The sequence below is a fragment of the Ornithodoros turicata genome, chromosome 4, assembly GCF_037126465.1.
Source record: "Ornithodoros turicata isolate Travis chromosome 4, ASM3712646v1, whole genome shotgun sequence".
Taxonomy (NCBI): domain Eukaryota; kingdom Metazoa; phylum Arthropoda; class Arachnida; order Ixodida; family Argasidae; genus Ornithodoros; species Ornithodoros turicata.
Genome location: NC_088204.1, coordinates 47,554,566 through 47,566,596, shown reverse-complemented (window position 1 = coordinate 47,566,596; position 12,031 = coordinate 47,554,566). Strand labels below are relative to the sequence as shown.

At 43.6% G+C, this 12,031-nt stretch overlaps 1 protein-coding gene across 3 annotated transcripts in view; it reads left to right on the top strand.

Annotated features, from left to right (window-relative positions):
• Window positions 1-12,031, top strand: part of LOC135391500 (ankyrin repeat and fibronectin type-III domain-containing protein 1-like) — an 865,331-nt gene that overhangs the window by 716,806 nt on the left and 136,494 nt on the right. The gene's annotated exons all lie outside the window — the stretch shown is intronic.

The window sequence follows — 12,031 nt, the reverse complement described above, 5'->3', positions numbered from 1 at the left end:
TTTTTGACTACCTTGGCGTTTTGTGCGCGGTGTCCAGCCTTAGGTACACCGACGGTTTAAACAAGGCGGTTTCGTTAGCGAGCATCGTCGGGACATGCCTGTTGCCTTAACACTATAACGGACAATGAATGACAACGTTTTTTTAACGTTAGAGACTACGTAGGAGAAATGCAAGGTGTCATGAGACGTCATTTGGTGCCCAAAAACAGAGTGTAGCACATGAAGCCCTCACACTGCAATGGTAAAAGCTTTCGCCATTCATCATGCAGGTGTTTGTTTGTGTCAAGAATTAATTAATTTAGGTAACTGACACCGAATAATGTCAAATGAAAGGCAGGACATTTGTTGATTAATGTAACAGCCTTAGTGATATGAGTAACACGCTTTTCCGGTCTAGAGATTGAACGAAACTGGATAATGTACCCGCGAATTCTTCAAACATATTCTGTGTGGGGAGAAGAAGAATGAGGCTACACGAAAGTGGAACTCACCTTGAGATGCTTGAGCAAGTTGTTAGAGTTCTTCACATTTCCTGATACCGCATAATATGGGCAAAATGCACAATGCGCCACAAAGTTTTTTTCCATCAGGCTTTACCGATGCATCGAATGTCTCCAGTCGACCGCTGCAACGTCTCCTGCGTCCAACTTCAATCACTCTAACCAATGCACTGGCGGTCAGTGTTGCCAGATCACTTGAGCGGAAATTCAGGAGGTCGGCACCAGAAAATTTAGTAGAATTCAGTAGATGTAGTAAAAACATATTTATTCCCAAAGAAAAGGATGAAACGCTCGTCCGTCGAAACCGTCCTTTCTGACTGACCTTTCCTGTGAAAATAAATAGATCCCCCCCTCCTCCGCGTCTTGACTATAGTGGGGGCCATATATGACAAATAAACACGAACTATAACGATATATACGCGACGGAATAAGTGTAAAATATGCTTGTTATTTGGTGTACAGAGTACATGCTTGTACACCATAACACGCGTTCGCTCATAAGATGCATTCATAGTTTCTAACGTCAGCATTCACAGTGAAGTTATAGCAGTTCTTGTCTCCTATCAGTCGATTGCAGCAGCCCAGTGATAGTTTCTGTCGAAAGCCTGTTACGCTGTTTCGTTTTCATAAGGTTGACCTCAGAAAATATGCTTTCCACGCACGCGCTTGAAGAGAAGAGGCTTACAACGAAACTTCCTAACGTCAGAAACATATAAGCTCCTCGGAACTTGTCTTCATGTTTGCTGTACGTTACCGCGTGCCCTGTGGAATATGAACATTTCGGCAATGTATTTGCTATGAAATGCTTTACTTGGGCAGCCGCTCGCTTTTTTTTAAGGTGACTACCTGCAGCTGCCACATAGCACCCCCCACTATGTCCAAAATAATTATTAAGGAGATTTGTGTAGCACTCAAATAGTGCTCCCAACATGAACGGCATGATTTTGTCGTTGACTGCGATGCACACAGACAGTGTCAACAAACGTGAATTGGAATTCGCTAAGTAAAACCACGTTTCAGGCATAATTCTGTAGACTTAAGCGCATTTTGATCTACTGAAATTTCAGTGGATCTGGCAACACTGTAGCGGTTCTGTCGCAAAGTGGTGATCCAGACATGGGGCACCTCCTCACCCCACGCGCTTTGCGTTGCGCCAGCCGAAGCATGGTAGGAGCTGAAGCAGTCTGTGTGCATCTTCGTTGAACATTGCAGCACATTACGCAATTCCCTTTGTGAATGAGCGTAGGCGTTTCTTTGTTCGTGTATTTCTTTTTCTCGTTTTCATGCATCAAGGCGAGTTGAAAAAAAAGGAGTTCGAGCTCACGGTAATCTAGCTCCTACAAAAAAATTTAGATCAACTAGTAGTTGCAAGTTCCAGTTCTGCGTGGAGTAGAGTAGGGTAGAGTACATTTTATTTCCATAACAAATTTATACAGTGCCGAAAATACTCAGATATAAAGGAAAAGCGGAAGGAGTTTGTAACTAGATTTTAACTATTGCGCAGTCGTTTAAGTAGTAGTTTGACTACAAGTAGTTAACTACTGAAACCTAGTTAAACTAGTTAAACCCGAAACTTTGCAAGTCCGAAAGGGATGGCCCGCGAAACTGTCACCTTCAGTCTCATATTGATTCAGCAGGTCTTGACACACTTGCACTCAGTTGTCTTTCAATTCCTATGTGATGTTTCGTGACACCCACTTCATACAAAGCTTGCAACATCCAAATTTACTCAACAGCGTCTCCAATGCATTGAAGCCGACCTGAATCTCCTGACACAATTCCGAAATCATAATCCACTTGTTTTTGAGGATGTGTTGGTCGAAGTGCTGTTCATTTCATGGAGTGGGTGTTGTGCAGCGCTACCTGGAACATGACTTGTCTGTCATATCGTTCTTATCACGTTACGCGGAGTGGTGTAGTGAATTCCTTTTCTTGATTTTTAAGAAATCGCTATCAACAGGATCAGTCCCACAACAGTGGAAGATTGCTAAAGTTGTGCCGATTTATAAGGCTGGCAGCGTTCAGGATGTTTGTAATTACCGACCGGTTTCCTTGTTGCCGACGTGCGCTAAGCTTCTAGAGCACATAATTACCGTATTTTCACGCGTATTAGCCGCGGCTTATGCGCGATTTATTTTTTTCGCGGACGCTCTGCGGCTTATGCGTGGGTGCGGCTTATCTGGTGACTATTTTTCCCTGGTACTTTTCCCATACCCCGGGTTAAACGAAAGGGCCTACAGTGCCTCATGCTTTTCGGAACAGGACCGCCCTGCCAGTGCACGAACAATACCGAACAGGGGCGGGTCCACTCCACATTCGCGTGGACTAACCCGTCAATCCACGAAAAACACGCAACAAAGGCACAATCCGATCTTAGTAGAACACTAGAACTGACCTCCTTTGTTATACATCATGCCAACACCGCAATGTGGACATGGTTTATGGCCTTCCCTACGGTCTCCTTTGTCGGCAGACCCACAGGAAGGGTTCAATACACCTGACATCGGGATAAAACGTGGTCAGGTAAGCGTCAGTTCTCATTTGACCTGAGCAGTAGCATTCGTGGACACGGGCACGGCAGTTAGAGGTGAGGCATGGCTCCAGCGCTGAGGCAAAGCCACGACAGCGGCTTCAAACGAAAAGTCGTCGACTTCGCGGACAGGTACGGGAACAGGGCAGCTGGGAGGGAGTACGGCGCTGACGAGCGTTGAGCGTCTCTGTTGATTTTGTATGTGCATCACTGGTTTAGCGCACAAAGCAGTCGCGTCGTATTACCCGCGGCTTATCTGCGAGTGCGGCTTATCTGCAAAAACATTTTCAAAATGTATCTAAAAACGAGTCCTGCGGCTTATCTGCGGTGCGGCTAATACGCGTGAAAATACGGTAGTAAACATATAATATCCTTCCTCGAAGGGAATAAATTTTTTAACCCATTTCAACATGAATTTCGGGCGGGGGTCTCCACAGTAACTCAATTAATCGAAATCGTACATGATTTTGCGGAGATTGTGAATTCTCGTGGTCAGGTTGATGTAATATTTCTAGATTTATCCCGGGCGTTTGATAAGGTCTCGCACGAAAAATTGCTTCTGAAGCTTGGTAAAATTATTTCTCACCCATGTATTATCAGCTGGCTAACTGATTATCTTATAGACTGACTAACTTATAGACAACAATATGTAGAAGTAAAGCAAACCCGGTCGACTTGCTCCCGCGTTTTGTCAGGTGTCCCGCAAGGGTCAGTTTTTGGGCCGCTTTTATTCTTAATTTTTATCAATGATATTATGAAGGGTGTTTCCGTTCGTTGCCGCCTTTTTGCAGATGATTGCGTTATTTATTCCCAAGTTAAAACTGTTGAAGATCAAGTCTTGTCAAATGTTGTTAATCTGTACAGAAGGTTGTGACTTGGTGTCACACTTGGCAGATGGTTTTAAACCCGAAGAAGTGTGCGTGTGCATGAATGTGACTAGGAAAAAAAATTACTATTTTTCGATTACCAGATTAATTCATGTACGTTATCCACTGTTAGTAATTTTAAATATCTTGGTGTAAATATTTCAAATAATTTGACATGGAATTTGCATGTGGACAGCATCGTCCAGAAGGCTTCCGCTAAGCTCTGGTATTTAAAACGTAATCTTCAACATGCCACGTGGCAGACAAAGTTATCGGCATATAAAGCCTATGTTAGACCGGTATTAGAATACGCAAGTGTTGTGTGGGATCCGTTAACTGTAAAAAATATTTCTAAAATTGAAGCAGTCCAAAAGAGAGCACTTCGCTTTATTTTTAATAGATACGATAGACTGCGTTCGGTGTCAGATCTTTACTACAAAGCGGATTTGGAGAATTTGGTCAATAGACGTAAAAATTGGAAGACTCAAGACATTATTTATTATCCTCAAAAATAAGCTTAATATTAATAGGTATCAGTACATTATGTTCCAGGAAAAGAGATCTATTCGTAGTGTACACGCTCTGCAGTTAAAGCCATACCAATGTAGAATAGACGCGTTTAAATTATCTTTTTTTCCCCAGGACGGTAGTGGAATGGAATAGCCTACCGGAGGAGGTTGTCACGGCGAAGACTGTAGTTGAGTTTCTGTCGTTGCTGTCAGGGCAGTTGGCATAGATGTACCATTCTGTCATTGTTCGGTTTTGTTGTCTTTTCCCATTCCTACTTAGGCTTCCAGGAGGAAGCCAGTAGTATTTCAAATAAATAAATAAATATCGCTGTCGCCACTATAGAAACGTGCCACCTGCCTTCTCACTCTGCTCACGTTGTTTCGTCTCCATAAACGTTCAGAAAGCGTTAATAGATGTCAACGGGTAACACTTTCTTTGCATGAAGGAATTCAGTCACACATCTCTGCTTTGTACGAACTTCCACATCCGTCGTTATTATGATGTGCTGCTATGGTTCCGTAATATGCAGGACGGCAACCAGATTTACGCTGTAATAGTGAAAAGGCTCAAACCTCACACGAGGGCCGCAAACCTTTGACGTCGTGTGCGTGCCATATTATGTGCTTCCGAAAGCACCAACTCTACGCACAGGCTGACTCTCAAACACTGTCCGGAATGAATCGTGAGACGTTATGTACGTGTAATCACGAACAAGGATTGCCAGGCCGTCTGTACGTCATCATCCAGTAGTCACCTCCTCACACCTATACACAAAATGCATGCCACGTAACGTGCCACAACGCCAGTCACTATATACGAGAATCTTCATGGTATCAGCAATGAGTTCTGATTTTTAGCGATTTGCAGAATATTTCCTTTGATTACTCGACCTTAACGTCCCTGTGATATGTATAGTTTGGGCAATACACTCTTAAACCCGTACCTTTTATTGTAACTTTTAGAAACATGTAACTTCTATATAGACGTAGATTTCGAGATTTCTTATAGGTTACACCACTGTAACGTATATTTAGAGGTTAAAAGCGACCAAAGTCATGTCTTTACAACACGAATAGAACTTACATCTCGGAAAAAACAAAAACAGCTAGTTGTAACTTATAAATGTACCCTCCACTCCGACACTGTAACTTCTAAGCGAAATCTCCGACGATAATTTATTTGTTAGTTTCTTATCGTTTGTTTTCCTTCTGTTTTTCAGCATAGTGCCGCGTTTCAGCCTCCCATTCGAGACGACAGTTGCGAATCTACGCTGTTATTTTTTATCTGTTTCAGCGTCATCTATACGTCGACTACATGTTATCAATGCTGTATGAACACAGATTATAAGTTCGCAGTCTGGAATACTGATAGTATGTTTCTAAAGGATGGAACACCATTGTCAATGCCGCAACCACCAAGATTTCCGATTTCGCTGCGTAGCCGAGCCTCGTTTAGGTCTATCCACACTGAGAGCGGTTTCCTTGAAACGCTTAACGCTCGTCGTCCGTCCGTTAACAAGTGTAATCTGTATTAATCAGTGGTTTTCCTCGCGTTTATCATAGTATCGTCAGGAACAACGGAAAAGCTAGATGTCGCTAGCAAACAAGGATATTTTCGGTGTTCTCAGGGGAAAGTGTAGTGAGTGCGAAGATTGCAAAGAATATATAACCGAAAACGAACGACACCACCGCATCCCTAATTCACACACTTCATACACTGGGTAAGTGCAGACTTGTACACGTTACTAAAAAAAAGTAATTGATTACCGTTACCGTTACCTTGTACGAAAAAGTAATTTTTTACCGTTACAAATTACTTGCCGGAAAAAGTAATGAAGTAACGCCTTGAAAAGTAACGCGTTACTCTGCCAATTACTTTCGATATCTGAGAAAACGATATAAAAAAAGATAGAAAAGATGATATCCACAAAAAAAAAAAAGGAAACTGAGCGTCGACATCGTTGTGATATCGACAGTATTCCGTACAAGACTGACAGGGGCTCATGGTCACAAGAGTGGCATTAGGTTATCGGGGTCGAGAGTTCTGCGAAAAATGTGTCGAGAGGTTGAGAGTTTTGAGAGTTGTGTGAAAAGAGTCACAACTGGAACTCCCACAAATGACTCATCAGGTTCACGGTACAACCTACAGTCCAACTTACTGCATGCAGGCCGGTTACGGATAGATAGTACACATGAATGGGGAGAGGACAGTGGACTCAAAAATACACTACACGTGCGGAACACTGTGGCAATTGACCTCGGGGTCCTCGGGTAAGTAATCGTTGCGGGAAAAGTCCTAGAGATAAGACAGCTGCCTTGCACCGAACTTGCAGAGGGCAGTTGGTTTTGTCTTCTCGCGGCGGTGAATCATCCCATATATGTGTGTGTGCGTCGTCCCGAACAATGTGGATTCTTTAGTTTCCAAGTAATCGATTACTTGGTAATTGATTATTGAAAATTGTAATTGTATTACTCAAAAAATTACTGGGCCCCAAAAGTAATCGATTACGTTACAAATTACTCAAAAAAGTAATTGATTACTAGTAACGCAATTACCCGTTACCCGTTACGTACAAGTCTGGGTAAGTGTACATTTTGTGCTAGGTACGTGCGTTATTTTGATAGCAAGAGCTCTTAACGCATGTTTGTTGTGATTGTGGCAAGCGTTTTGCGGTCCTGCATATGAACGCCACTTACGCTTGCTACTTTTCTGCTCTTACTTGGTCGCCAAGTCAATACACCGGCGTGCATTTTGCGAGCTGCGGATATACGCATCGAGATATATAATTCGCAGCTTTCTACTTGTTGTATTCTTACGATATTCTAAGACTCAATCGCGGAGTGAACGCCTTCCCGCATTTATGCTGCTTTGTACCTTGTGCTTTGTACGGATTTGAATGGTTCCGTAAATGTTACTCTCACTGCCCAAACCTTTGTTCCCAGGATCCCACATGCAGGTTCACATACCGTCACCAGCGCAATGCAGTACCTCACAAACTCGTCCCAGAGCGCCTCCAACGCTGATAACGCAGTAATGTAGTGTCTCCTGCGTTACTGTACACTCATATTCCTCAAGGTTGTGTGCGTTTTATGTAATACTGTATTGCCATTTGCGCTCGCCTCTGCAACACGAATGTGGAATAAATTTTTTTCTGCTGCAATTCTCCCATTTCGTTGGGTCTGTTCAGCTTAGCAAACATAGGTCAGTTGTTTTGACTCGCTGGCTTCTTCGCACTTTTATGCATTGCTTCTCACTTAGAAGATAGTTCTCTTTTCCACAAACATGGTAAAGCGACCATGGTTTCTCCTCACATCAGAATCGCACTTGTGCACAATGTGTCACCTCTCGACAGACTTCTGTTTTTGAAATATACATATGTTCAAGATCTCCTTTTCTGCTGGTTCATTTTGGTACCTTGGTGTGTTCTATAAATGTGTGTCCATATCCCACGCACAGGGTGTTTGTTTTTATTCGCATCACACCAGTGCTCATTTGACAGGTGGGTTATGTTAATTTTCGCAAATTAACCCATCCGTAGTTACAAACATTTCCGACATTTCCTCACGCATGTGTTTGTAACTACGGATCGATTAATTAGCAAAAATTCACATAACCCACCTGCCAAATAAGCGCTACTCTGTTGCGAATAAAAATGAACATCCTGTATAAAAAGCCGCACGTTGGCGTAACCTTTACGGGCAGGTGCTGGATTGAAGGCCGTAACCTCTAATTAGTGGGCGTCCTTGTAACTTTTATAAAATGTACTGCTCAGAGGGTACCTGGTAGCTTCTGAAATAGAGGGTAAAATATTGAGATTTTTTACCCTTTACTAAAGGGTACCGAGTTAAGAGTGTATCGATACCAACGCTGATCGATAAATCGCTCATCCCCATCGCAAAGCGTTCAAAGTAACTTTTCTACCTCAGAAAAATTGAGTATTGCTAGTTGCTGAAATTCTAGTATTCACAGCGGAAATAATGGATCTTATCCTCTCCTGGAATGTCCCTTGTCATGTGGATCCGCTTAGCTAATTCATTAAAAGTATAAATTACTGTCTTCGCAGTGCGATGTGTCAAGTATCCCTTTTAACGGGCCATCCGGTATTGTTCTAAAAGATGGATTTTCATCTCTATCGGATTTTTGGCACCCTTTATGCTTGCACTATGAGCAGATGATATCGTTATGTCAGTGATCAAGTGATGTCGCGATACCGCATGCCCTGAGCCCCTTTCATACGCAGCTAAAGCGATATTTGTCTGAAGCCGTCCGGTGGAATCCAAGGAATAACTTGTACGCTGACCCCTGATTTGGTGAGGTTTGTTTTGTGTAACATTTTGCATTTAGTGTAGTGGCGTTGTAATTAGCTGCGGTGGATATGTTTAATGGTTGACAAAAAGGAAAGGCAAAAGTTAGCCATACACGAGGCTCGCTATTCCCAAAAGGAAAAAAGAAGAAGAAAGACAAAAACATAGAAAGCTATACAGAAATATAGACAAAAACAGCTCCTGTACAAGGCGCTGTACAGGCAGTTATCGGGGAGGGAGGTGTCACTGAGTGTCCGAGAGGCATTTACGTAAAGTGCTATAAAATGATCGTTTCTGTTACAATAATCAGAACAAGGGGCGATCTCATTCTAAATGACATCTTCCTCGATAAAAAGTTATTTATTTATTCACGCACCAAATGCCCTAAGATAGGAAGGGATTTCTCAGCGGATGGGGAAGTTACTCGACAAGAGGGACTCGTTACAAGTTACATGTGTAAAAAAATCTGGTACCAACGAGGTTAAAAGTTACGAAAATGAACTTCCCAAGTTACTTTAGGAAAGTAACGAACAGTAACGAAAAGTAACTGTGTAATTACTTGAGATGTTGATATCACAATGGGTGGTGCCATACGTTTCGTAGTAGTTGTTTACACCAAAGTTCATGCAGATGAAAGAAGCCGTATTGCAGATGCATCTTTATGTTGGTGTTTGATGATTTTCGTTCGTCATAAACTTCTTCAACGGAGAACAAAGCAGACATCAGAATTTTAAGTTGGGTGAGTTACCTTCCTCTGCGCACATTTCGTAGAAACGCGCCAAGTGGTGGTGGTGGTGGTGGTGGTGATAGGGCTTGCCGTTGTCGGCCTCACGTATGTGGGCAACGTCACGACTCACGCCCTGGGGGAATGTGCGTCCTGGGCCGACTTCTAAGGGAACTGTGCCGACATATGTCTGAAAGCGTCTGAGGAAAACCCACGCGCCAAGTGTGACAGCTTAGCTACGCAGGCGCCTCCGCCAATCAGCTATCCAGGTCCCTCCTACACCCACTCTCTGTTGTTACAAATACACGACTCGCCGGTGTGCTGAGCGCCACCTGAGTCTCCAAATACACGCTCAAAACTGATCAGACGAGTACGACACCTACAAAACAGTATCAGAATCAGACGAGGAGGCGTTGTGCACGTCGAGTCAACGCGAACATGGCTGGTGTCTCATCAGGAAGGAAGGCGCTGCTCGCGTGATTTGTGCACCAGAATAGAACAAAAGGAACTTGCAAATTTCCCCTGGTTACAAAAATACCTGAAACAGGAACGAATTTTCCAAGAAATTACTGGAACCCAAAAGTGACGACTTCGGTTAAACCTTAGTTATGGTAACGAGTTATTCCCACATTGTATAATACATACACGCATGATTTATTTATTTTTATTTATTTATTTCACCCATTGGGTGTATGGGGCACGGACAAAAAGCTGTGACTTGACAAGAGGCCGGCCCCCATACAGCATACAATCAGTATAACAAAATGAAAATATTAAACTACATCATCAGAATTTCTAATGTACATCAGAATGATAACGCAGTAGGTATGAAGATCAATGCCAAGTTACCGAGGAAAGATCCGTGCAGTAGGCTGCGCTTCTTCAGTTTAAACCTGAAGGTTGAACCTGAAGAAGTGCAGCCTACTTCATGAAAGTCTTGTTTTGTGTATTAAACATATGCTCTCAACTGTCTTATTTTTATTTTTATTTCGTACATCTGAATGATCTAACATATACGAGTATATTAAATAAATAAACATATGCATCCTAATGTTGATATCCAATAAGCTAATATGCATAAGAATAACTTACACAAAAAATAATGACATGAATTACATAGCTGTTGGAGAAAAAAGAAAGAAAAAGCATTATATACAACAGAATAGCAGAATAGAATATATGTTAGCAAAGACTATGCATTAAATGAAATGTTGCTTGAGTGCACGAAGGTGCGCGGTCTCGGGTTGATATTTCGCTGTAAAAGTTTCTTTATTAATATTGGGGGGAGGGGATATGTTAAAAAAAGAAAGGGAGGAAAGGTTAGTCAGGCGTAGGCCGACTTGCTATTCCTTCAATAAAAAAGACAAGAAAGAAAAGAAACAGACACACAGAAGGGCCTTACAGGCTGGTCGAGATGCCGGTGGCACGAAGAAAGCTCAAGAGGGCAGAGCCATTTATAGGGAGAGTTTGGCCATTCTTTGATCTTTGCCGCCTCGTGGGTGGAGCCTATTTTGACGTCAGAGTCATCGTTGCGCCGCCCAAAAAGACTGAATCCAAGCAGAATCCGCTTATCAGCCATCTGATGCGCGCCATATTGATGCTGTCCGTCAGCTTTGTTGTCGCAATGAATGGAATAACCGGCTTATGACCCACAGCCGCCTCTGATGAGGGGGGTTTTGTTACCAAACTGAAAGAGTTCAAGGACGAAGGGCTTTCGAAGGACAATGTACGTACGTGTCTTCCCTCCTTGCATCGTAAACAACGATCAGCATCAATATGGCGTCGACGACCGGCTGACAACGGGACAACAATAGAGCACGGCGAGGGAGGTGGCTTAGCCGTGACGTCGCATGACGCGCTTCAAGTTAGGCTCCTCCTGATGGCCAAACTCTCCCTATAAACGGCTCTGCAAGAGGGTAGTCGCAACCGCCCCCTGGTTGTGCAGGACCGGGCCGAGCAGGGTGGCCATAGTGACGTTATGGTAGCCAAGTTGTCGCAAGTGGTGTTGCAGGATTAGTCTTTGTGAGATGTACCGGTTGCAGGATAGGAGGCAGTGCTCAATGTCGCCTTCCACACAACAAGTTGTGCAATTGGGGGAGTTCGTCTGGCACATTTTATAGAGGATTGAGGGTGTCCGTGCAACATTCATTTGAAGACGATGGAGGAGTGATTCTTCAGCTCTGTTGCAACAGCAGACAATAGTGAAGTCCTGCAGGGGGTCAATGAGACGTACGAAGTGATGATATGAGGTAGAGTCCGCTCGGAACTGCCGGGTACGGACACAGCGCCACCGGCGAATGTGCAGGGAACAGGCGGAGGTCGTTAGGGGTAGAGGGGTAGCAGGGAGAGCTCTGGTAGATGTTGCGTGTCTTGCTATTGTGTCTGCGCGGGTGTTACCAAGAAGGCCTACGTGTCCCGAGATCCACTTAAGCGTCACAGAATGGCCAGTAGCCGCGAGTTGTGTCAGAGCTTGCAGTATAAACGCGTGGAGAGTGCATATTGTGCTGGGGCGAAAAGAGAGCAGCAGATCCAGTGAAGCCTTCCTGTCAGTCACAAAAGCCCACTATGCAGCCGGCAGACCGAGCAAGTGCTGTAGA